This window comes from Pungitius pungitius, chromosome 9 (genome assembly GCF_949316345.1).
Source record: "Pungitius pungitius chromosome 9, fPunPun2.1, whole genome shotgun sequence".
Taxonomy (NCBI): Eukaryota; Metazoa; Chordata; class Actinopteri; order Perciformes; family Gasterosteidae; genus Pungitius; species Pungitius pungitius.
The window spans coordinates 7,574,799-7,599,380 of NC_084908.1; positions in this window are offsets into that span (position 1 = coordinate 7,574,799).

Here is a 24,582-nt window from a genome sequence, read left to right on the forward strand (position 1 = left end):
CGTTTCCAGATAGAGTCTTGGGTCATACAAAAGGTTAATACAGTTAGTTGAGTGGTCTTGCATAGCCAGAATTACCTGCACACATCATTCTGATAATTTTTAAACCAGTCAATTTCTAGTTCTATTCAACTAACATTAAACTCCAGAGAATCCAGTCCATTACATAGTTTAGCAGTATTATTTACATGCAATACACTAAGTGAAGAAAATGGGTTGAAAAACTTCTTAATGCATGCATGCACTTATTCTAATTACTGGCTTGGCTCTTGGACCTGATGCAAGTGCTTTTACTTAACTGGGGGCCCAGTCTATTGTTTTTGTCAGTTTGTCATTTTTTTAATTGATTAATTGTCGTTTCATCGTCCCAATCTCTGAGCAACTCATTGGAGTTCAATTTCACACAAACTAAATCCACATAAATGCAAGACATGTTCATCATTTCATCAGGTTTAGCTTGTCAAGATAATGAAGCTTCTGCATTCTGCCCCCTGTGATTATGAAGATTATATGTGTGTCTGGTAATGATGATGGTGAGCTGAAATAACTCCATTTAACCCTGCTGACATGAAGTGTGCATTTGAATGTGTGTGTCTGTGTGTGTGTGCGCATGGTCAGTCCGTTCATCTGTACTTAATTTAACCTGACACCAAACTCCTAGCCTCGGTCAAATCAATTATTATCACCAACATCGGCTTAAAAACACATTTAGGCAGACATCACACACACCTAAACATACACACAAAAAAATTCACACATGCCCACACACAGTATTGCACACCGGCCTACCATATAAAAAAAGTTGATATTAGGTTGAACAGGCAAACTTTATTTAGATAAATATTTGTGTAACTGATTTAAACCAAGTACTTTAAACAGTCATAAACCTTAATTAAAATACAAAACAATTTCTGCTCCAAACTAATTATATATGACTCAATTATATACATGTATATGGTTCACTCCCCATATCCAGGACATCGCTACAGTTCAAACTGATTGTTCCCTATAGAGCGAAGAAAACCTGGCCTAGCCCTTTACTTAAAACAGGTACACTATGTTTACACTGTCAGCCATGATAATACACCTTAACAAAAAACAATTTAAGACTCAACCTGCACTATATTGGATTTCTGAGTGAATGCAGTTAATAATAATGCCTTAATGATTAAAAATTGATACCTTATATGAGTAGTATTTTTTTTCCAATGGCTGGCGATCTACCTAAACAACCCTTAAAAAACAGCAATTTAATTCAATCTTTACCAAAATGGACAATTTAGCGTTTCTACTGAACCCCTGATGCTGATTCATCACCATCCTGCTCTACATCTGTGGCATCAGGTTTGTTAGCCTGCTGGTATTAGGCTAAACTGGTCTGGTCCCATTACCCATTCACAGCACATATGGTAACCTACATAAACAACTTTCAAAAAGTTTCTATTGTAGAATGGATGGCAATATAAGGGTAGCAGGTTTGCACTGTGTGGGTAGCCTACTACTTACTAACCCTAACCCTAACAACCTGGGCTTCTTAATACCTACTCACCATCTGGGTGGTGGGAAAACTTTGGGTATCTCTTTACTGGTGGCATTTTCCAATCTACAAAGCAAAAAAGGGTCAACATTATCAATGCTGAGAGCAAACAAACACAAATATGAGGCTTTATTCATATTTACCAGCTTATCGTGTCAGACTACTGCCAGCCCTCTCTAGAATGTTTCTGACTCCATCAGCCAATCAAATGCCACCATCTTGTACTGCAGGCTAGAGGGCGCATTGGAAAATTTTAAGATCTATTTAGTACTCTTCTGGCAGACAACCATAGTATGTTTAATGATATCAAGGAGTTTGCAAATATATTGTGCAGAGTCCTAAGGACCATATGCAAACCTACATCCGTGGTGCATGTAAGAGGATATATATTAAAAGAAAATGGACATGGAAAGAGAGTGGACGGCTCCCAGCGCTTTCATCAGTTAATTCCACAATTTAAGACTGTCTGTATTATTTATACATTTTTCACAGATATGGTATTATTATAAAAAATGTGTCCGTTGACAATAGACAAAGTCACAGCATTGCACTTATTTATCGGGCATTCATGGAAAACACACCACAAATGTCAGTGGGAATATGGAAAGTACCACGTGAATATATATCCACCATCTTTGCGCTCCGATTCTGTAACTGCACCCGCCTGTCTCTCTTCATCTTTCCCACACTACGATTCAGTCTTGGAGGTGATGACCTTCATCTTCCTCAGCTCTACCTTAGCTCTCAGCTAGACTTTATTTAAATTTAGCTAATAGTTTTATATTTTTAAACACATTTGAGATAATGAAAAACAGAATACATATCGTATCCACTATGTCCCTTGATGATTTTAATACTAATACTACAGAATTACTACTCTAGAGTAGGCTTGTGAAGGCCACCTCTTCAAGACCGGTCCATGAAACATTGTCTAACCCCTGCTATGGAGTACTCAACATGGAATCGTTAAAGTGCAAACCAAGACACCAAACTATTCTTACCTTCCACAATAGAAGCCAATTAGAGTAAAATACATATACACTGTGTAACTACTTACAAGGGGAAAATTAAAATTGATTCAAAGCATTTTCCTAAAAGGAACCCAATAAAATATCTGACAGCAGCTTAGGCTGCCATACGTGCTGCTGGGCAAAAGGAGCCTGCAAGTTAGGAGCTGCTACTTTTAGCTCTTTTTACTGGGAGAACACTTGCTTTATTCCCAATAAAAACAACTTTTATGCAAATTATTTTTATTTTGTCTCATATTTGGTCTTCGTAGCCAGAGGTTAGAAACTGTTAATAATATTCACTCTGTAAAATTTGTTAAGGGATATTCAAGATCATCAAGCCCAGAAACATCACATAGTTCAACCCCTCATCAGTACTGCTAAGAAACAAATGCACCTATAAAGATCTGAGAATTACACATACCATTTCTGCTGGATGAGCCACAAAGTCTTTAAGTAAGCAACATTTTACTGACTATTATCCATGCAGACACATTTACATTTAGACTTTACGACTCAAGCCTTTTCCCTCCAGATGCATAAGTGCTTTAATTGTTTGGAATGTAGAGCTGATTTTGTATGTGTGTATTTGTTTATTGAGGGAGAAAGATTAAGCTGGAGTAACATGAACCTGAGAAGCACTGTCAACTTGTTTGTCAATTTTATCAAACGTGTCCCAAATGTGAAAAGTTTTGATTTAGGTTTACTGCTTCCAACTATCACTGTCTGCTCCTGGAAAAAGTCGATTCACATTTTGTGTTTACAGAGAGACGGCACCCTCTGCAACGTTCTCAATTGGATTACTTTACAAAAGACATTTTCAACAAAAACAATGTAAATCTCTGTTCGTGTTGCCCAGCTCACAGTTACTACATAATTCTGCCTGGTGTATCAATTGCACCATTTCCATATCCAATGTCCCCATCAATGGATACAATAGTTATTTCCTAGATTTCCCCGCTCTATGTCAGTGAGACATGAATAAGGGTGAAATCACCTCTCACCAGTATTTATATATGTCACAGGGTGCTCACCATGTGGTGCCAACTGTAGCTGCTGTGCTTTTAATGCGACTGCTTAGTGCCACAGCAACAATAGCTCGGAAAACACTTTTTTTTTTTAAATGTCAAATGACAAATATATGTTTGGTCATATATAATGACATGTATAAATTTCCCTATGGCCATGGGTTGGGCACCACTTTTGTCTTTAATAATTATAATAGAATAGCATTTGAAATGCTCCCATGGGATGTTTTAGTTAAGATTAAAAACATTCTATCCTACTGCTATCATTTAAAACAATAAGAAGGCTAATGATTATGCGCAGTGCAATGTCAGTGGTGGTCTTTTCTCGGGTGGCTAAACCTTTTTTTTGTAATTTTAAAGTAAATGCCAGAATGTTACTGTTCATTTACAAAAGTGTAATACAATCCAAAACGTTTGCATTTAATTCCCCACAAATAAAAGAACCATAAGAAAACATTTAATAAACGACTTTTACAATTTACTAAATGTGTTCAAGACAAGGCATTTGTGTCCAAAACAAAACTCCAAATATGCCGCATGTGTAAAAGAATACAAATAACAAAACCTTAAAATCCTCATGAACCAGTAGTCAATGATCATGTTATTGTTAGCATTAACTTTTAATTCATGCCATTGACTGTTAATGTTCATCCCTTGCAAGTAAATTAACTCTTATGTTAGTTATTATAAAATATAGCGCCAAAAATCTAACGAGAATTTACAGTTTTTCATTACAGTGTAGTGTAGATGCTGACATCCTATTACAATGCGAGCCTCCCTGCAATGGTATTCACGTTTTGACCACCTCGGATTGCAGTTGGGTCTCCATGACTACAGCAAAAATACATACACAATTCTTCAGCTCAGTTCTCTCCTGAAGTTCCCTTGTTGTCACATTTTTTAACACAGTTTGAGTCAGACAATGTACAGTATATACAGTAGTTTCTGCCACCTTCTGCAATTCCTTTGTACATTATAATTCCCTTAGGACACCTGGAAATATATTTCCTATTTATTTGCTTCCTTCCGATATTCGCTTAATTTTCTCTTCTTACGTTCCTACCTTCACTCATCTCCCATCCTCTTTATTTTCTTTATTCACTTTCTCCCTTCAACTACATGTTCTTTCAAATACCCTTTTATATCCTCTTCACCACCTTTTACTATATTCCATTTCACTTTCTCCATCTTAACTCTCTGTCGTACTCTTTGTTCCACATGCTTTTGCCATTATTTCCTTCCTTTATCCTCCAACTATTACCTTTGCCTTTGCAATTCCTTTCCAGTCTCTCACTTTACTTCTTTTGACCTTTCCAAGAACATGTTTCCCCCCATACACTATTGTCAGAGGTGGAAAGTAACGAATTACATTTACTCGCGTTACTGTAATTGAGTAGTTTTTTTGTGTACTTCTACGTTTAAGTATTTTTTAAATCTGTAATTTTACTTTTACTTAAGTATTTTTTGTTTGAAGTATTGTACTTCGCTACATTTTAAATCATATCCGTTACTGAGTGAAAAAAAAAAAATCGCGCCCAGGAACGTCACTGCACTGATTGAGTGATGAGCGGGAGAACAAACAAACAGATGCAAACCCTGCTGAAATCGAATGAAAATATGAAGTGTAGCCACTAAACCGGAAGTACGTAGATTTTCACAGTAAGAATCGACGCAATCGTCTGAAATGACAGCGCTTACCAGGGTAACAAGAGGAGAAAAGTTCTTTAACGGATATAAATAAATAATCCTGGTCTGATGGGATGTGTTAGCAGCAGTAGTTGACTACACTCGCTGCTCTTGGCTCTGATATTTATTGTCCACGTATTGTTTTGCTTCGGTGAGCAGAGCAGAGACAGTTTAAGGAGATCGCAGAGTAAACGGTTCGCCACTGGAGTACATACCAGAGGTGGGACCAAGTCATTGTTGCAAGTCACAAGCAAGTCTCAAGTCGACGCCAGCGCACCGTTGGTCGGACCGTCAGCGCCTCCCCCTCCGTTAGCGACGCCACCCCCCCGTCAGCCGTTTGCGCCGATCGTCAGTGGCCCGCGTTCGGTCGAAGTCGGCAGTATCTGGCCCGAACCTGAAATTACACCCCTGCCACCCCTGCTTTACTGAATCCACAGTTCATGCCATATTTAGTGGTTGTAGTAATGTTTAAAATGTTTTATTGGATGATCTGCACTAAAATCATCTCATCAACTCAGTAACTTTTACTCTGAGTAGATTTTTAATGAGCTACTTTTTACTTGAGTAAATTTTTAGACTGGTAACTTTACTTGTACTGCAGTAAAATTTTACTTAAGTAACAGTACTTTTACTTGAGTACAAAATGTGTTACTCTTTCCACCTCTGACTATTGTTTTCTAAGCTTTTCTGCAAAACATAATTTCCAATGGATCTTATTATTTTAGTTTTAAAATGTGATATCATATTCTTTTTTTAAAGGAAGCAGAGTTGATTGAGATCAGTTTTATCACCCATGCTAGCAATCGCAATACCATTATGGACTACAGTATACCCGCCTGAGCATTAGCCTTTTAAAGCTAAGGCACTTTCTGTGTATCATTTCTAAAGAATAATGCAATGTTAGGTCAACAAAGAGGTGGCAGAGACAGAAGGGACACCCAATGAGTCACAGTTACCACCATGCCACTATGGCACTCCTCGACGTCCTTTACTAAATTTTAATATATTATTATATTCTTATAAATAATGCCTTTCTTACATTTGGGCTTAAACATAATTCTTTGCTCAAATATTTTAATGACGCCTTTGTTCACTTCCATTTTCTTGTCATGAATAGAAAGCCAATACTATATTCTCCTATTTTTATGGGTGTACGCTTTGACCATGAATTAACACATGAAACCATTGCTCTGTGGTCTGGTCCCCTTGTTAGGTTGTTATTAGTCCATTAGGTCCATGTTTTAGACTTTTGATCCTTAGTTAAGTTCAAGACTTGCTATACATCCTTATTGGTAGCAGCACTTTCAGATGAATCTAGATAATTTCAAAATAGTTCTGCCTAAATTGGCAATCGAGAAAAAAGGTTGCCCAACAGCGCACAACATTGATATTTGCACTAGGCTAAACTCTGTCAAGTGGAACGAACCAGTTTGAACTGCATAAAGTGTGATTATTCAGTAAATAATCAGCCAATCTGACACTGTGACGGAAAAATTAGTTAAATTTGGCGAGAGGAAAACTAGTTCACAAATAGATGTTAGCTGTTACAGTAGGTGGGAATCTTAATAACAGATCTGACAACACATTCACGTATTAAATGAAATCATTCCCATTGCTTTGCTCAAAGTAATCTGTGTCACCACAGAATCTCTCTTTTTATGGAGCAGGTCATTTACTAAATAGGGATTTAGTTGGCTAACATTATGGTGGGTTCATGCTCAGAATTTTTTTTAAAAGAGAGTTTGAGACATGGTCAATTGAGACATTTAATGACATGTTCAAAATGTGTTCTTTATTAGAAAGCGATTTTTTCACAGCAATATAAATGTGATATTAGAAAGAGAAATATTACACTCACCGGCTTATGCTATAACATTTTTTTGTAACTGTGGCTATCAGGCAGTTCAACTTCACTGGTACTTGCTGGAATGTGGAGCCTTTCCACATCAGCAAGTAAAGGTCATCTGGAGGAGACACCACTAGCAGCATGGAATAGGGCGCCACTGTGCTGACAGCACAGTGCTAAGTAATGCCCTAACCACACGGGACCTGTCTTACATCCTCAGCTGTGAGCAATGCACATGTTTTCAGTTATAATATGCCACTGCAAAGTTATACCAATATATTTAGTAGTTTCACCTGTGTATGAAGAGGAGGGGTCGGTGTTTATCCACCAACAGGGCTGTGCACGTTGCTCTATGCATGGTAAGTACTTGCGCGGACACTCTGTCACACTGATGTGCTGACACACTCGCATACACACACACACACACACACAACACCTCACTCCCAGTTTGATGGGCGCATGATGTGTGAGACCTGCCAGTGACCCGGAAGAGTGAAGTGAAGCACTCTGACACAGCCAGAGTGTGTCCGTGTATCATTGTGTGTGTGTGGGGGCAGATTTGAGCCCTTCTTGTGAGGACACCGTTCTCAAAATACAGTCATGAAGTGTGCAATAGCGTTTTTAGGAAAGAAATAGGGACACTAAAGTGACATTGAAGAGTGAAGACATGGCATAGATTAGGGTAAGGGTTCAGAGTCTATAGACTAGTAGAGAGTATAGTCCACAGGAAATTAGTTAAAGTATATTGAATGTTCAAAATAATATAATTATTAGTAATGGAAACCCAACTGTCTCTGTGTGTGTGGGGTTGAAAAAAAGCAAAATTTAGGGCTAACCTAATCTCTCTTTCTACCTTTTGTCTTAGATACACACACACAAACACCCTAGCACTCGAACACCCTAGCATACACTCCAACACACAGAGGTGACATCAGGAGTCTCTCTCTCTCTCTCTTCCTTTTCCTTTTCCAATAAAAGATCTGTGTGTTTACTATAGGAATAATAATGCAGTAGACAATTGATCCCTTTATATGCCATTAGCGATGATTAAGGAGCTCAATATCAGCATCTTTAACCTATTTTCATCGTTTTATGGAGTTTGAAAGAATGAAATTCCTCCCAGAGATTTACCCAGATTCATTTCATATTCAAGCAGTAAGATCTTGAGACATTTGCTTATAAAGATTGAAATAAAATATTATATATGTGAGCGTGGTGCTGGAAAAATACCAAAATATGCCATGAAAATGGAAGCGGTTTTAACCCATCCATACATTATCTAATCTGCTCCTTATTTCCATATATATCACGACATCTCCCTGTAGACATCCATATAATAATTCTGAATCCTAGTCATAGCGCCACACAGAGGCAACAGTTAGTTGAAATCATGTTTTTAATTTTATACCCTACTCCTCACAGATAAATATGATCCCTCTGATACTGTTAAAAATAAAGTTTGCCTAACGTCATTCCCGGCGTTTCTCCAGGCGGTTGACAAAGAGCTTTAACTAACGGCCGCAGTGTCCCGACGTGTGTCATACCTGTAGGTCAAGCTTGTGTTTGTGTCCTGTCGTCACGGAATAAATCTGTGTCAGTCAACCCTTCTCTGCATCCTTGTCCTTCCCTCATGCCACGGGCTTGACAACGTGCGCAGAGTTTTACAGATTGTTCCTGTAATATTACTATTAATCACCTTCAATAAAGGGATATCACTGAAAGTTCTGCAGAAGCAAACTTATTTTATAGATTTTTGCTGTATTACGATGAATCATGACCAAAACCTTCTGCTCTATTGAGGTTAAAAAATGACCTGTAATGTCAAAACGTTCAAGCATTTTACATACACTTACCATTTAGTGAAACCATTTTAATCAATGAGACTTTTAGGGTTACTAGAGGACACGCTCTAGAGTCACGTGACCGTGTCACTGTAAAGGACTTCAAACATATCATATGACCTTTGTCACATGTAGATGTATGTGCTTTAACTCACTGTGATTTCACTGACATGCCTCAGTTTCAACATCAAGAGCAGTGCAGCTTTCTCATATTTTTAAAAAGACTGCATTATGTTTGTAATGAAAAAAGTTTGCATGATTGAGAACGTCTCCGGTTACGAATGTAACCTTAGTTCCCTGAAGGGAATGAGACGCTGCGTGGAAACGCTGTAGGAACGCCTCTGCGTGACCGCATCATGAAGCACTTGTGAAATCTAACCAATGGCGACGCCCGGACCAAGAAGCTATAAACGGACCGGAAGGGCAGGACCATTCATCTATGAACGGCAGAATCAAGCGCCACGGGCATGTATGGGAGTATGGCATCGACACGCAGCGTCTCGTTCCCTTCAGGGAACTAAGGTTACACTCGTAACCGGAGACGTTCCCTCTCAGGGAACTCGGGCTGCGTGGAAACGCTGTGGGAACGCCAATACCCACTCCGCCATATGAGCAAGTGACCGTAGTGTGAAGTCAGTGCGCACACTCAGACAAGAGCACCTGTGCTCCAGGCGTGGAGCTAAGGTCTAGACAATAAAACCTCACGAACGTGTGGGGAGAGGACCAGCCTGCCGCCATACAAACGTCGTGCAGCGATACTTTACCCGACAAAAGGGCTTTAGAAGCCGCCATACCCCTGGTAGAATGGGCCCGGACAGCCAAAGGTGCGGGCTGACCGACCGATCCGTAAGCAAGTGAGATGGCCTCAACCACCCACTTGCTCATCCTCTGCTTAGACACCAGGCCCCCAGTATAGGGTGTGTTTCGAAACACATGAACTGTTGGGAAAGTTTACACATATACCTTGATAGTAGACGGGGATAAACTTGTGGAGAAACGCTCCTGCAGGAACTCCAGTACTGAACCAACCGGGCAGTTAACTGGGTGTAGCTGTCGTTCCCCACACCAAGTGGCAAAAAGCCTCCACCCACCGGCTTGTAGCGGGGCCTCTGGAGTGGAGGATGGTCTCCACGACCTCGGTCGAGAGACCGGATTCTTAGAGGCGGGTCCCCTCAAGGGCCACGTCCAAAGTTTCCATAGCTCTGGCCGGGGGTGAACGATGGACCACGACGCCCGAGACAGCAGGTCCGCCCTGATGGGAATCTCCAAAGGAGGACCTGCGAGGAGCGACATAAGGTCCGCGAACCATACTTGTGCTGGCCAGAACGGGCCGGGCCGGACAGAACGGGGCTACCAACAGTAGGCGCCCAAGCAGACAACACGCAAGGTGTGCGAGTCCTTGCCCGTAGTAAAACGGGTGCAAGGGGGGGCACACTGGACAAAACGCTCAGCCATAGTCACTTCACACGAACTAGATGAAGGCACAGAGTCGAGTCCCTTTATAGCTTCCTTGTCCGGGCGTCGCCCGCCTATGACTTACCAGCTCGCCATTAGTTAGATTCCACGCGTGCTTCATGACGCGGTCACGCAGAGGGGTTCCCACAGTGTTTCCACGCAGCTCGAGTTCCCTGAGAGGGAACCAGAAATACAGTTTGAATTGAACATTGGGTTTGTATCCTTATGGTTGAAATGCACTTGTAAGTTGCTTTGGATAAAAGCATCAGCTAAATGACATGTAATGGAATGTAAAACTACACTACACTACATTAATAGAATATTCACCTTAAAATTGTTATATTGTTAGTATGGACATACACTTTTATATAATGAGCTAGATGCTTTAATTTAGTTTTATATTTCATTTTCATTAAAGCAGAAAAAATATTGTATGAATAATACAGTATTTCTTCTGAAGAAAAATACTTTGTACTTTATTAGTATTATATTTAAATTAACATCTGTGTTTTAATTTCACAGAGTTTTGTATATCATTTATAAAAACGTATGGAGGTTAACGGAGGTATACATGGCTCTGGGATATTCACGGAAACTAGATCTTTCACTAATTCATTGTCAAGTAGAACAGATCTCCTCCAGCATAAACACTAATGTGTTTTCTCTGCTTTAAGCACCAGTCAAGGAAAAATAGTATTTAAATTCCTACAAGCCCTCCTTTATTACCAAGAGTTCCACCACCAATTCATCCTGGAATGCAAAACATGTGGATACTATGTTTCTGTTGTTGATTATCGATCAATCTCCATTTTTCTTCAGCAGTTGGGCAAATTATACTGTGTTTATAATCCTCAAACAGAGGAATTGCTAGCCTGTCACAGAGGTGGAGGTCTTTTAGATCCTGTGCACAGCTGCATATAAACACAGGCTAATGATGGTTGCAGGGATACAAACCACAATCATTGCAATGCAGAATATAAATTGCTGTGTGCAATTAGTAAGCACAAATGAATGTGTTGCATTTCAAGCAGACAATAAGCCAACTAAAAGCTCACATCAAACTATCACAAGTAAATCACCAACATTCTCATGATAAACTCCTACCAATTAATTGATATTCTGTTTATTTATTTTAAGGTGTGATAATTCTCTCACACTAATGATACCTCGTACGTTATAATCTTACTTAATGCCGAATACATAACATTTTTATTAGACTGCAACAAGTGACTGCAAGAAACTAAACGGTAGAGCTGGAGTCCAAAATACACGTACAATAGCAGATGCAATGATACACAACAATGGCGGGAAGTTTATTAATGATGCAAAGACTAATTAAAGCTATATTATATCAGTATTTTATCTATGATCGCCAGAAGATTAAATAACTATTTTGTCACGCCTACAGTAAGAAGTTGGTTTTAGTCTCCGCTTATTAAGGCCTGAGCCCTTTTGTGTTTAGAAGATTTCTTATTATTATTCTATCGCCACTTCAATCGCACTTTTTAGGCCTTTATCATATTAAAAAAAAAATTGAATTCTGGTGTGTCCATCAGAAGTGAGAAACTTTTTTTTAGGCATCGCGCATTTGGGGATTAAACAATTGGCTCTCTAGCGCCCCCTGGAAGTGCTCCCTCTGGGAAGATTTTTCCCTAGTTTTACCGATTGACTTACAATTTTGCAGACAGGTGCAAGTCATCAGAGTAACGTAATGACCAAGACTGTCTGGATTGGTTGTGACGGTTCCCACGCTTCTGACAGATGAGAAGCTTGTATTTTTTTTCTATATACCGTATTTTCGCGACTATAAGGCGCACCTTCAATGAATCGTGGCTCCGGGACCCACCTTTACCCCTTAATGACGAGCCGCGACCCAATTTGATCGGTCAACGGGGGGGGGGGTGCGGGGTGCTTCCGCGTTCGCTGGTGGTGTCGATAGGGCTGGGGGGTTATTAAACGTTAATGTGGATATTAACAATATCTCTGAACCTCCAACTTTCGTTCTTGATTAATGAAAACATTCTTGGCAAATGCTTTTGTGCATCTTGCACCGAGAGTGCCGCCTCGCGGCAGACCGTCAGCGCGATCCCGAGATCCAACTACGAGCTTTAATATACTGTAGCGACTCTCGCTAATGAATCTCTCGACAATGTGCTTATCTTCTGGTTTTATTGTCGAGAAACAGGCTACTGTCGGCCGTAGCCTACGCCGAACAAAAACACACCATCGCTCTCCAAAACAACAATTCCCGCGTCCCCATAGGTGGCACTAAGATGAGTGACGTAACATTGTGCGCTCTTCACTGGATATCCCAAAACTCTGTAAAGTGCAACGCCGCTCCAGAACATGAAAACACAGTCCGTTACAATACGCTGTTGGAGCTGGAATTACCGCGGCTGCTGGCACCAGACTTTCCCTCCAATGGATCCTTGTTAACCAGTATGGATCAACCAATTGATCCATATATATGGCGCTCCAGATTACAAGGCGCACGCATCATTTTTTTAGAAAAAAGGATTTTAAGTGCGCCTTATAGTCGCGAAAATACGGTCGTTGTTTTACGGATAGTTATTGCAACTACTCATTATTGTTAACGTTATTTATTGACTAGTCAAACTGGCAGACATGGGGGGGGTTAGATCGCCATCACTTGGTCGATTGAAAGCTTTTGAGTCAAAAAAGTGTGGGCACCCTTGATGTTGACTAATGGTCACACACCCCCTTCCTCTTATTATAGCTAAACAAATATATAACCTGCAATATTGTCTCGTCTTGTTTTGCTTTCCCGTTGTGGTAAAATATAGCAAGAGCCTCACATCACTGGTTAAAGAACCAAGAACAGCGGTAAGTCTGTGCCGACGCAGATACAGTGATGGTCGGCAGCGACTGATTTATCCACCCAAAATTAAACGTTTCATGTTTCATGAACTACACCAGTACACAGAATACCACAATGGTAAATACATTTGCATGTCACCCCTTACCAAGCACAAGATTCCTACTTTTCTAATGCTTCTGACAAATGAACTGATTATTGAGAAGGAAGGTCAAACAAAGCTTTCTGCTCAGTTGTGGAGAATGTTGCCCCCAAGGACCATTGACAAAGACAACTATCCTTTTACGTATGTAACTCAAATACTATTGATGCAGAACATGTTTGTCTAGAAGATTGCTTTTGGTTTCGCTTTATTTTAGTGCATGATGTGACTTTGCTCGTTTTGAACAATGCCAAAGAATGAAAGAACCCTTAGAATCAAACTAATTGGGCCTTGATTGTTCATGGAAAGTTTGATCTCTTCACATGTTGAAATGTTTACTATGGAAGTAAATCTGTGACATCGGGTTTTGAAAGAAAAACGTGATTGAATTTCTAGCACTGAATAGTTATGCATTGAAATTATGTATCTGAATATTGTTCAACGTTAAAATACTGCAAAAATTCAACGTTTAAATATTCAACTGCAAAATATTCAACCGCCACATCCAGGACCTCAAGGAAGAGCAATCGATTCTAGATTAAACATCAGGAGCGTGCATCAAGCAAAAGGAGCGAGCACCCAATACAACTTGGGCTTGTCGGCAGCATGGTGACCGGATTGTAGCCATGTCCAATAATAACGGGGCTTTAACTCTTCTTTATGCCCACGTATGAAGAAATACATAAAAGAACATATAATGTTCACCCTGAACCAAACTGTTTTCTTGCCACTAACAATATACATTTTATGTATTAAGTATACAAGTCAGTAAATATCTACAAGCTTGGTTGGCTGACAGTGTAGCGCAGCCGCCTTACAACATAATGTTATTTTGCCCGACACGGTTCGAATCCAGGTTGGGATTTAGCATGGTTGCTGAAGGGTCTCGAGCCTCTGCGGTTTATCCCACTCTGCTGCGGCAAAACGAGTTTGTGCTCCTGATGGTCTAGGGCTGCGATGACCAGACATGTCAACCCTCCCGATATTTCCGGGAGACTCCCGAATTTCAAAGCCCCTCCCGAAAATCTCCCGGACCGACCTTTCTCCCAAATTTCTCCCGATTTCCACCCGAACAACAACATTGCTGCACCACCCGTCACTGGGCGCGCCATTTCAGACCGAACAATAATAAAAGTTACACTTTGAAGTCGAGCGCGGCGATTAGAACGGAAAAAGATGAGACTGGCGCTGCAACTGGCGCAAACGACTTGCTGAACCTGACGGCCTGACATATGCCTGCAGGTGGCAGTAATCTGTTGTATAGGATAAAGTGCATTCCCTAGAGGAAGAGGGTACTTTCCTGACCTGAATAATTTGTCACACTGCGCATGCGTGAAATGTGTTTAAAAAATTGACGTCATTAACAACAAACAACTATTTTTGACAGCCCTAGTTAAAACGTATTCATCAGCAAGTATAGCAGCTTCAGAAATACTCGGCCTTCTGCTCAGCTAAGTATGTTGCCACAGTGGTTGGTAGACAGATCTAAGAGAATTAGTTCACGCAATTTCTCCTGACTATCAACCTGCTGTGATGAACACCAACGATCAAACAGAGCTGCTTTATCTCGACCGAATTCAACAAAAGTTTGACGCTCAGTTTGTTTTAAGTTCCTAAACTTCTGTCGATATGCTTCAGAAATCAACTGATAGAACCTCAGAACTGACGCTTTTACCACATCATAGTCACCGCTCTGCTCCCCTGTTAGCAATGAGTAAACCTCCTGCGCCCTTCCCACTAAAACGCATTGCAGGAGGAATCCCTATGCTGTTTTTGGCCATTTTAAATTGGTTGCGACACGCTCAAAGTGTGGAACATATTTTTCCACAAAAGGTGGCTGAGTCGGATGTGGTGAGTGACATCAAATGAATCGGGCAGACGGAGCAACGCCTTCCCTCTGGGCCTTGATTTCTAACTTTCTCAAAGCCAGTCGAAGTCCAAGTTCATTCTCACGGGCCTGAGCTTGCATACGCTCACGCTCAAACTCAATTTCCTTCTTTTTGATACTCAGCTCTCTCAACCAAATGTGCAGCTGTAATGCTTCTGTCAACACGGTAGATTGTGTATTTACAGGCAAAATGCCCTGATTAACTAAAGCAGCTTGTAAGGCGGCTTTGATTGTGTCTTTGGCGCGCCTTTCAGCAGAAGTGAGCTCAACTTTATAAGTTACTGTCAAATTCAGCAACTGCTCTTTCGAAAATTTAAAAAGTAACTTGTTAGAGAGTTCTTTAATAAATGCTTATTCTGTTGCCATTTTAACGCAAAAAGACGGTTAAAACGCACATCGAAAATTACAAACTAATGCACTTAAACTGCGCACCAAAGTCAGGAAAACAATTTAATAATTAAAAAAAACACTCACCGGGCAGTTTAACTGCAACAAAAATACAAGGTAGCAAATATCTAAAGTGGTTAAGCAAAAAGCCCAATATAGGCTACAAACGACCACAACTTTTAATCAATACGCTCGATCAGAATACCAGTGCTCACTAATTAGGCAATATGCCTCAATATATCACAAGCTATACACTAAACTTAAAGATACTCTGATATTCTGACAACATTTTGCCTAAATACACAAAACCAAAACAAAATTCTAAATACCTACGTATCTTCAGTGGCTTACTCAGCTTGAGGCATCCGAGTGCCCCCTCCTGAGATATCCACCAAAATAAAATAAACATTGACTAAACAGACAGCCATCATTGCCTACCAGAATACTCACCAACATGTTGTAGCTTTCTAAAATTCCGACATCCAACACTATAGTCCGATTTAATCAAAACGATCCCGTATGTATGGTACGGGCGGTCGGACACCACCCTTAACATAAGGGAGAGACTCACACAAACCAGCTCGCATCAAACATCATCTAGGGGTACACTCAAACGCATGTAGCAACAAGCACCAGAGCTGGGGGACGTAACAGGGACCTATAAAACTAATTCTAACAATAACACTTCATAAATGAATAAAAAAAATGATCATCACTTTTTAGTTCTTTAAATAACGCCTGAAGACATCTAGTTCAAAATGAAATCCTGATTCTCATTACCACCTAATCCTTCATTTACAGAACACTCTTCTGTAAATCTCTTTTGCTAATTTAAATCCTTTAAATGCCCTCATTTTGTTTATTAACTCTTTTGACTGCTGAACAGAAAACTCTGCTGGGAAGCAGTGCCTCAAACAGGCCTTTAAATACTGACCCTCGTCAGTGTTTGACGTTACATCTGAGGGCACTGCTCTGCTTTGAACTCAAAGTTCATCATTTAAATGTAACAGAAGTAAAGAGATTCAATCAAACAGATGTATATTTTTTTCAAGCCATTTCATCACACAATATTGTAGTTCAAGAGTCAAGAGAACAGAATGGTGAGACCCTGTGACTGCATGCTGTTCATCCGCTGAATGAAGGGGGTGGACCAATTGTGCTTGTCAGACTCATCTCTTCTTGAGCACGCTTTCTCTCTCTACAACTCTTTCTCCCCCACAAAGCACTTCACATGAGAAGCAGATGTGGTGCCTTTCAGAACCATCATTAAAGAATCATTATCATCTCTCATCTCTCCCTGACCTTTCACTCTGTTAGCCGCTGGGTGTCAGTTTGGAATCAAAAAGTTCACAGGCATTTACCAATCGGTTCATCAAACCATCTATCCGAATGTACTTTCAATGTTAGAAAGAAAATGTTTTGGCAAAAAGAATGATCAATAAGTTAAACATAGCTAATTGCCATTAGTGGATGCCACAAGTATGGGTTTGACAGGAGTAGAATGAGTAAAATGTTACAAATCAAAAAACTTAGTACTTGTACTTAGTAAAGAATTGAGAAAAACTTTTTGCTCAATTTTAATCTCTAGGCATGTCAATATCGATCAGCCCATAGCAATACATGTCTCAATGACTGCTGTGTAACAAAATATTCACAGCTCAAACCCATCTCACAATCTTCTTCAGCACGTGGTGCTTCTGGCTCAAATGAACAACAATGGTGACAACATGTATGTTGCAAAATTCTAAAGCAGATCTCAGTTTAGATGTAATCTTTGCTGTGTAAAGTCATACGTTCCCTTCAATCTCTCTCTGGCCAATGATGCATTCCTGGCTAATACTTTTGGAATGTCTCCCAGTTTGTGTCATAAGAATGTCAGCAGTCTGTGGTTCACAGAAGCATCCTCTTCCGGGTGAGATGTTCTGCTCTGTGTAGGAGGCATGGGATAGGGGTAGTCTTGGTTTCTTGTACACTATGGGACGATTCTTATTTTTCACTGGAGGATGAAGTTTAATGGATTCAAGTCAAAATAAAACCTCTACATCTTCAGCACTTAAACAAGGTGCTATGGATTTTTTTTTGGTTCATGAGTAGTACTTTTTTAGAAGATGAAATGCTATTTTAATATATTGAATTGTTAACATCCATCTGCAATGTTTTCTTAGTCCCTTTCTTCATTTTCTTCTAACATTCTACTGTTCTCATCTAAGAGCCATGTTCCCTTCATCGTCCATCAGACACTGCTGGGCAATTAGTGTGACTATTAAACTACACTATAAGTATTGATTGATCTGTTGCCACTCACAGAGAAAAGCTCCTATTTATCATCATGCCATTCCATCGCTCATTCTGTCTTCTAATCAAAGCGATTAATCAAGCATATTGGATAATTAACCTATTCAGTTTCTTTTGATTGATTCATTGAGTGTTTCACTTTGTGGAATGTTTGCATAATGCCTAAAGATTCTTTTTCTGCTGGAGACAACTGTTCTGTTGTTTTTGATATTGTATTAATTGATTTAATAATTCTGCTAATTAAAATATGTGTGTTGATATACCTAACTGGTACATACATACTGTAGATTTGCCAATACATCTCTCTAGTATTGACCTATGATTATATAATGTAAATTATGTTTATTGACTCAGAGGATACCAGCATGATTTATCATTTTTAGATTGTAGGTTTATATGAATGTTAATGCAGGAATTTCTGCTTAGTTTACCAGCATTTTAACAACTGCTTAATTGTCGAAACCTTATCAAATTTCTCTGGAAATACAAATATTTTTCACAGTGTGTTGTCATTTCCTGTTTTATTTTGTAGTTTCCTGCCTCTCCTGTCCCTTGGTTAACTTCACTTCCTGCCCTTGTGTGTTTAATTACATTACATGTCATTTAGCTAACACTTGTCCAAAGCGATTTCAACCAATAACTCAAAATAACAAGAAAGTGCAATTTCATCAAATGAGCCGATTTACAACTTGTTTGCAGAGTGGAGTGTGCGGGATGGGATGGAGGGTTTGACCATGTCCTGGATGGAGACTGGACCCTATCCATAACACATGGTACGAAATATGTTTTGAACTGGATGCGGGCAGCCACTGGTAACCAGTGAAGAGAGGAGGAGTGGAGTAGTGTGGGGGAATTTAGGAAGGTGAAGACCAGTCGAGCTGCCGCATTCTGGATAAGCGGCAGAGGTGGAATGGAGCAGGGAGACCTGCCAGGAGAAAGTTACCATAGTCCAGGAGATGACAAGAGCCTACATACATTACACCGTGCAAACAACGTCACGGTAGACGCCAGAGCTTGGTGCTGGAGCGGTTACTTTAAACACCGCAGAGCATCATCTTGCGACGCTGCGCTAGCATCACATGAGGACAGCCGGACAATGCTAACCGGGAAATAGCTTTGCATTGTGGAGTGTGTTGATACATTAGCAGTTTATTATCTGCATTTCTACCCCGTGGACAATCAGGGACTGCATTTGCCTGTGAACGCCGAGCGGCTTCAATCTGCATGGATGTGGAGGGTTGATTTGCCTTGCCGACTGTTAGCCCTTTGAGGGGCTACTATGCTGCTTGCTGGACGGAATGATCCGCGTTTCCGAGGCGTTGGAGATGAAGGTGATTCCAGGTGAAGGTAATTGCATTTCTTGTCCCTGGATTAAAGCTACTGCTGAATGACGTTACAAAAAACATAATGGCTGCTTTCGATTCACTCAGCCCGTCCTAGTGCGGTTGGCAGGGAGGGATCGACTTGCTCTGTGCCAGCTGTGAGCCTTACCCACTCACACCTGGGCAGAGGGAGGCTTGGTGCTGGGACCACACAGCAATCTTAGGTTTAGCATAACTGGCTTCATGCTGCGCCTTGTAGGCTACTACGCCGGTACCTAGGCGGGCTGCTCGCCGGCTCATTGTGGATTTAGCTTCACCGCAACCAATCAACGTCCAAACGGAGCTTCTGAATTTACCGCAACACTGTTGTGTCGGACCCACTAATTGAACGCTTCGCCTCGCATCCCGTTTTGCACTGAAATGACACCTGACAGCAACACATAGAGAACCCCTAAGGTTTTGACAGCAACTATGATTTAGAGCCACAGCGCCGCCTCTGTTGGTCGTATACATCTGGGTGCAGCCAATCTCCGCTGATTGGATAATTCAGGGAAACCAGCTGAAGCATCTCTAAATTACGTGCGGCATAGAGGGAGTCTTCCTTCTAGAACTACTTGAATAATTTTACAAACACTTACATCTTACGTATCTTACTGCACTTGGCTGGCGGATCTGAAAGGTTTCCACATAATCATTTATTATAATATATTTTTATTGCATTTCAGAGATTATCTTGAGGAGAGGGTAATTTAAATTGACAAACATATACAAATACAAAAGTATCTTTAAACTTCCCCAGGGTGAAGCACAAAGCAAAATACCGAACTCAGTCTCTCTGGAGCATCTCATCCTAAAATTGCGTCGACTGTAATCTGTTCATTGTAAAAAGTGTGGCCCAAATGGATGATATTTATGTTCATGTTCAATAAATGGAATGATGAATGCCGCTTTTATCTGCTGGCGTGGTGTGTGTTTTCCAACAACATGATGAATGGCTGGCATTAGACAGCTTCCTTAAAAGGCCTCTAGGAGAATCCTTGGCTTGATAGTGAAATTACTCTGAAAAAAACTCCTACAGAGAGTCAAGGGGGACTGGTGCTTTGAGAACTATCTCCATCCAACAAAAAAAAAAAACTCTGAAGGGGCTTCCTCAACTTTGCACACTGCTAAAAGTTGTTTTTATCTTTTATTGTGTCATGAAGTTGTTAGTTGTTTAAATATTGTGGGTAAATAGGTATTTATAATCTTTTGTTTTATAATCATACAAAATGAATAAAATGCTAATGGTACATTATCTCAAAAAGTGTTAAAACACTAATATAAGGCTATGTTATACTTTAATATATATTTAACATAATTGAGGAGCTTGAAAAGCAAAAACAAATCAACTGAAATAAAAACTGCCCTTCAAGAGGACGAAAAAAGACATTACGGGTGAAGTATAACGGTAGATGAAAAGCATAGAGAAGCCCTCCTTACTGTAAACTCATAGCACTCTTCAACGCTTTTCTTCTGTGTTCTCTTTGCTAAGAAAAATAATTTAACATGCTAGTCTGAAGTTACTCTCATTGGCGCCTCTCTGTCGCGCTCCACCAAACCATGCACTTACCAAAAGCCCACTGGTAAAGAGGCATTCAGCCCCATATCCCCCCAACTTCCCCCCTTAATTAGGTTATCAATTATTAACACACTAATAAACTTCCTGAATAAATAATGGCGTTAAGGCTTATGTGAAGTTTCAAACCCACTGCCCAGACATTGAGTCAAATATTTGTTGCTAGTGTCTGTCAAGAAAACAGTGTTGGTTATTGGCTGAAACATTGAGCTCATTTTAATTTAGATCTCGTCATTTAATTTCCAAGGGTGATTAAATGTGATTGAGGGGCTGGTTTGTCACCAACAAACTGACAGGACAAGACTGAAAGTTTGGAGCTGCTAAGTCTTCCTGTTTACGTTCTGGGCTTTAAACCAGGGTTCGAAATGAGGTCTATAAGTCATTAGGGACCCCCTATAAGAATTTATTTTTAGATTTTGGGGGGTCCCCGACAAATATTTTTAACATTAAAAATGATTGTGAAAAGGTCTTTAGTGACGTTTTATATTCATAACAATAATTTATTTATTTCCTAGCGCGATTGGGCAGCAATCAGGGCAGCTAATAGCATCACAAATTGTTGTTGTGGTCTATGGCGCAGACACGTAGGTTATTGTTGAACGAAGCCAAAGAGAAGAACAAAGAGTGAAATCCCTCATGAAAATCCTGTAAGTGCTTCGATTATGTTTATATCTTCATAATAATTGCTTATTATAGTAAAGTATTTGGAGTTGGTGTTCCTATATCAAAAGTTGCATTAACTAACTTAGATACCCAGTGTAACGTAATGATTAGAAAAGTGCGTTTGTCAACGTTTCTTGCTGTATGTGTATGAAGCCAAACAATCTGCCAGCTAACAGCAGCACATTCACAAACATATTGCTGAAAATCTACAAAACGCATCACAAACCCATTGCAGCGTTCACGATTGTATAAGTGAGCACTACATCACAACCACGTATGAAAACATGTATTCAAGAAAATATATTTATAAAAAGATCGGAACGATCGGGATTCAAACCCCGTGGGTCAATACATCCTACATCTAACGAGCCCACTGCTCTACACAGCGAGCTATGGAAATTCACAGGTTCTTCCTGTGCGGATTTAGTTGATGATTTTAAGACATGAAAAACATCCCAAGACCATTATCCCACCTTCAAAATATGTCAATATGATTTTGCCTGCAGTATATGGTGTAGCAAGGTAGTCTTCAGTATTTTTTATAGTTACATTTTAGGGGACCCCCCAAGAGTCCTAAGTCATTTCAAACCCTGCTTTAAACTAAAACAAAAAACTGGTCATTATTACCTGAAATAATTAATTTGAGAACAGCGTCACTTATAACAGCGTGCGACAACCTCCAATAAAAACGCTTGTTGTGTGGTCAAGTGCTTTAGTGAACTACATGAGGTTTTCATTTTCACTTTCAGTTAATGGACCAAATGAAGTCGGCAGTTTTTAGTTTTTTCATTGTATGTAAAGAACGGATTTGTTGGAGTGTTACTGTCATGACCTGGCTCAGACAGCCATGACCAAATGAGCGAGACAGACAGCTAACAAAAAAGCGTTTATTCAGCTCTTTGGCAGGAGAATCCCCACACGGCGACGAGGCACAGAGTGAGACGCCACAGACACTTCCAGGAAGGCGGAGCTTTTAACCGGAGCCCCGAGGCCAGGTGTCTCTAGTTGGCAATCTTGGGAACCTGTCATTAAAGAAACACACACGCAAACACGCACAAGAAATACAGCAGGGAACCGTCACAGTTACATAGGATCAATAGTTCAGCAGTTTAGCAAATCCTACATACAAAGCTGTGTCTCTCACTTAGAACAGAGGTTGTTGTGAGAATTGCCACGTGTGTCGTGTTGGCGAAGCTGACGAAAAACCCGTTTTGTACTTAAGAGGAGGCCAGCCACTTTGTGATCCGTACACCAGCAGCCTGTTAGCAGATCTGACCTCACTTTGCATTCCTCATCAGGCTGACTTGTTCATTTGGGAGAGGAGCTCCATCTGCCCCAGCCATCACAGTTCTTTCATCTGCCTCCCGCTGAGCCATAATAACTTCCTCTCTGGATGTCTCCTCGCTCCCTTCACACCTTTTCAGCTATTTCTTCCCTCCCGTCTTTCACTCTCTGCAGTTCTCTCTCGAATCCATTCTCTTTTTCTATCTTTGTATTTTCTTACCCCTCTCTTAGCTCCAATCCTCTTGTCTTTATCAGATACATTCTTCTCATTTACCACTACCTTTTTGTTTTAACCCTTCTTTTTGAGTTTTGCCCTTCCTTCGACCTTCACTCTCCCTATTCACACCATGTCTCCTGTATGCCTTTTACATTTTTCTTCAGTTTTTCCTTTTCATAGTTGTACTGCACTTTTTCGTCTTATTTTTTAACCTCCATTCATTCCCAATTTGAAGGACTTGAAATGCGACTTCTATAGCCTCAATGAAAACACGGTTAAAAAGAATACATTTTTTATTCATGGGTGAATTAAACAATTTATGTCTGAAACAAAAACAAGTCAATGTGATATTCAGAACATTGATTGAAAGAAATATGTTTTCAATGTATATTCATAAGTAGAAGATAAAAGGAGATATAGGAACTTAACTCTCAAAAGGTTAATTTACTGGCATCTGCATGTGAGACTACAGTAGACAAAGAAGCAACAACAGCAGCTGGACAGACAAAGAGCCCGTAAGAGGAACAGGTCTCATTCAAAAGTAGAGCTAACCGATCATTTGGAAGTTGGAGCACCGATTCTGTTTATCATGGGATGTTCGAGGTCTTCATCCAATGCTATTTTCCGTTTGTTATAATGTCTGTTCACAAACACCAAAGCTTCTTCATCCAACACGTGGTTCAGAAATGGACATCATGGTGCAGGAAGAAACACGGTGAATGGACTTTACATATCGCCCTCAACTGTTAAAGATGTTTGTTTGGGATCAGATCAGCTGATTTAACACATGAGACTCCAGGATTAATCGGAGTCTGGTCTGGAGCAGGCTAGCTGCAAAGAATAAATCTCCATGGTTCACTTGGATAGATTTAATTTAACCTGCTTTCGGGCAACCAAGTCCGAGGTAAATATATCCAGGATAACCTGAATATCCCAGCTTCATCCCTTATCCTGGTTCGGTGCAATAGCCCTCTTGTATAAGCCCATTGAACTATTTTTGTTTTAACACATTCTAAATAAACACGTATTTCCTGTCTCTCATCACCCTCCCCCCCGTCCCCCAAATCCCTTCTGGGTACTTTTCAATGGCAATATGCTCAAGGTGACACACCAAAGCATGTCACAACGGGTGGTGGAAGCAGGACTCAAATGCAGAGTACGTATTAAGCGGCGGCAGGGATCCGAACCTCACAAACAGAGTGAGGTGCGGATCCCTGCAAAAGACTCACATGGCTTAAATACACTGGGGAGGTGCAGGTGATTGGACACAGGTAGAAACAACCAGGGACACAGCAGACAATCACAGAGGAATACAGGACAAGGCAGGAAGTGAAACTAACCCAGGGACACAAGAGGCAGGAAACTACAAAATAAAACAGGAAACCAACCCAAACCGTGACAGACAGCTGTTTTTTGTAGTCATTAAGACTAATATTGTGATCACTAAAACACTTATAAAGTGACAAACATCAAAGTGATAGACAGAATCCCAAGGGATAAGTCAAACCTGAAGTCTTATATCTGGGATAAAGAGAG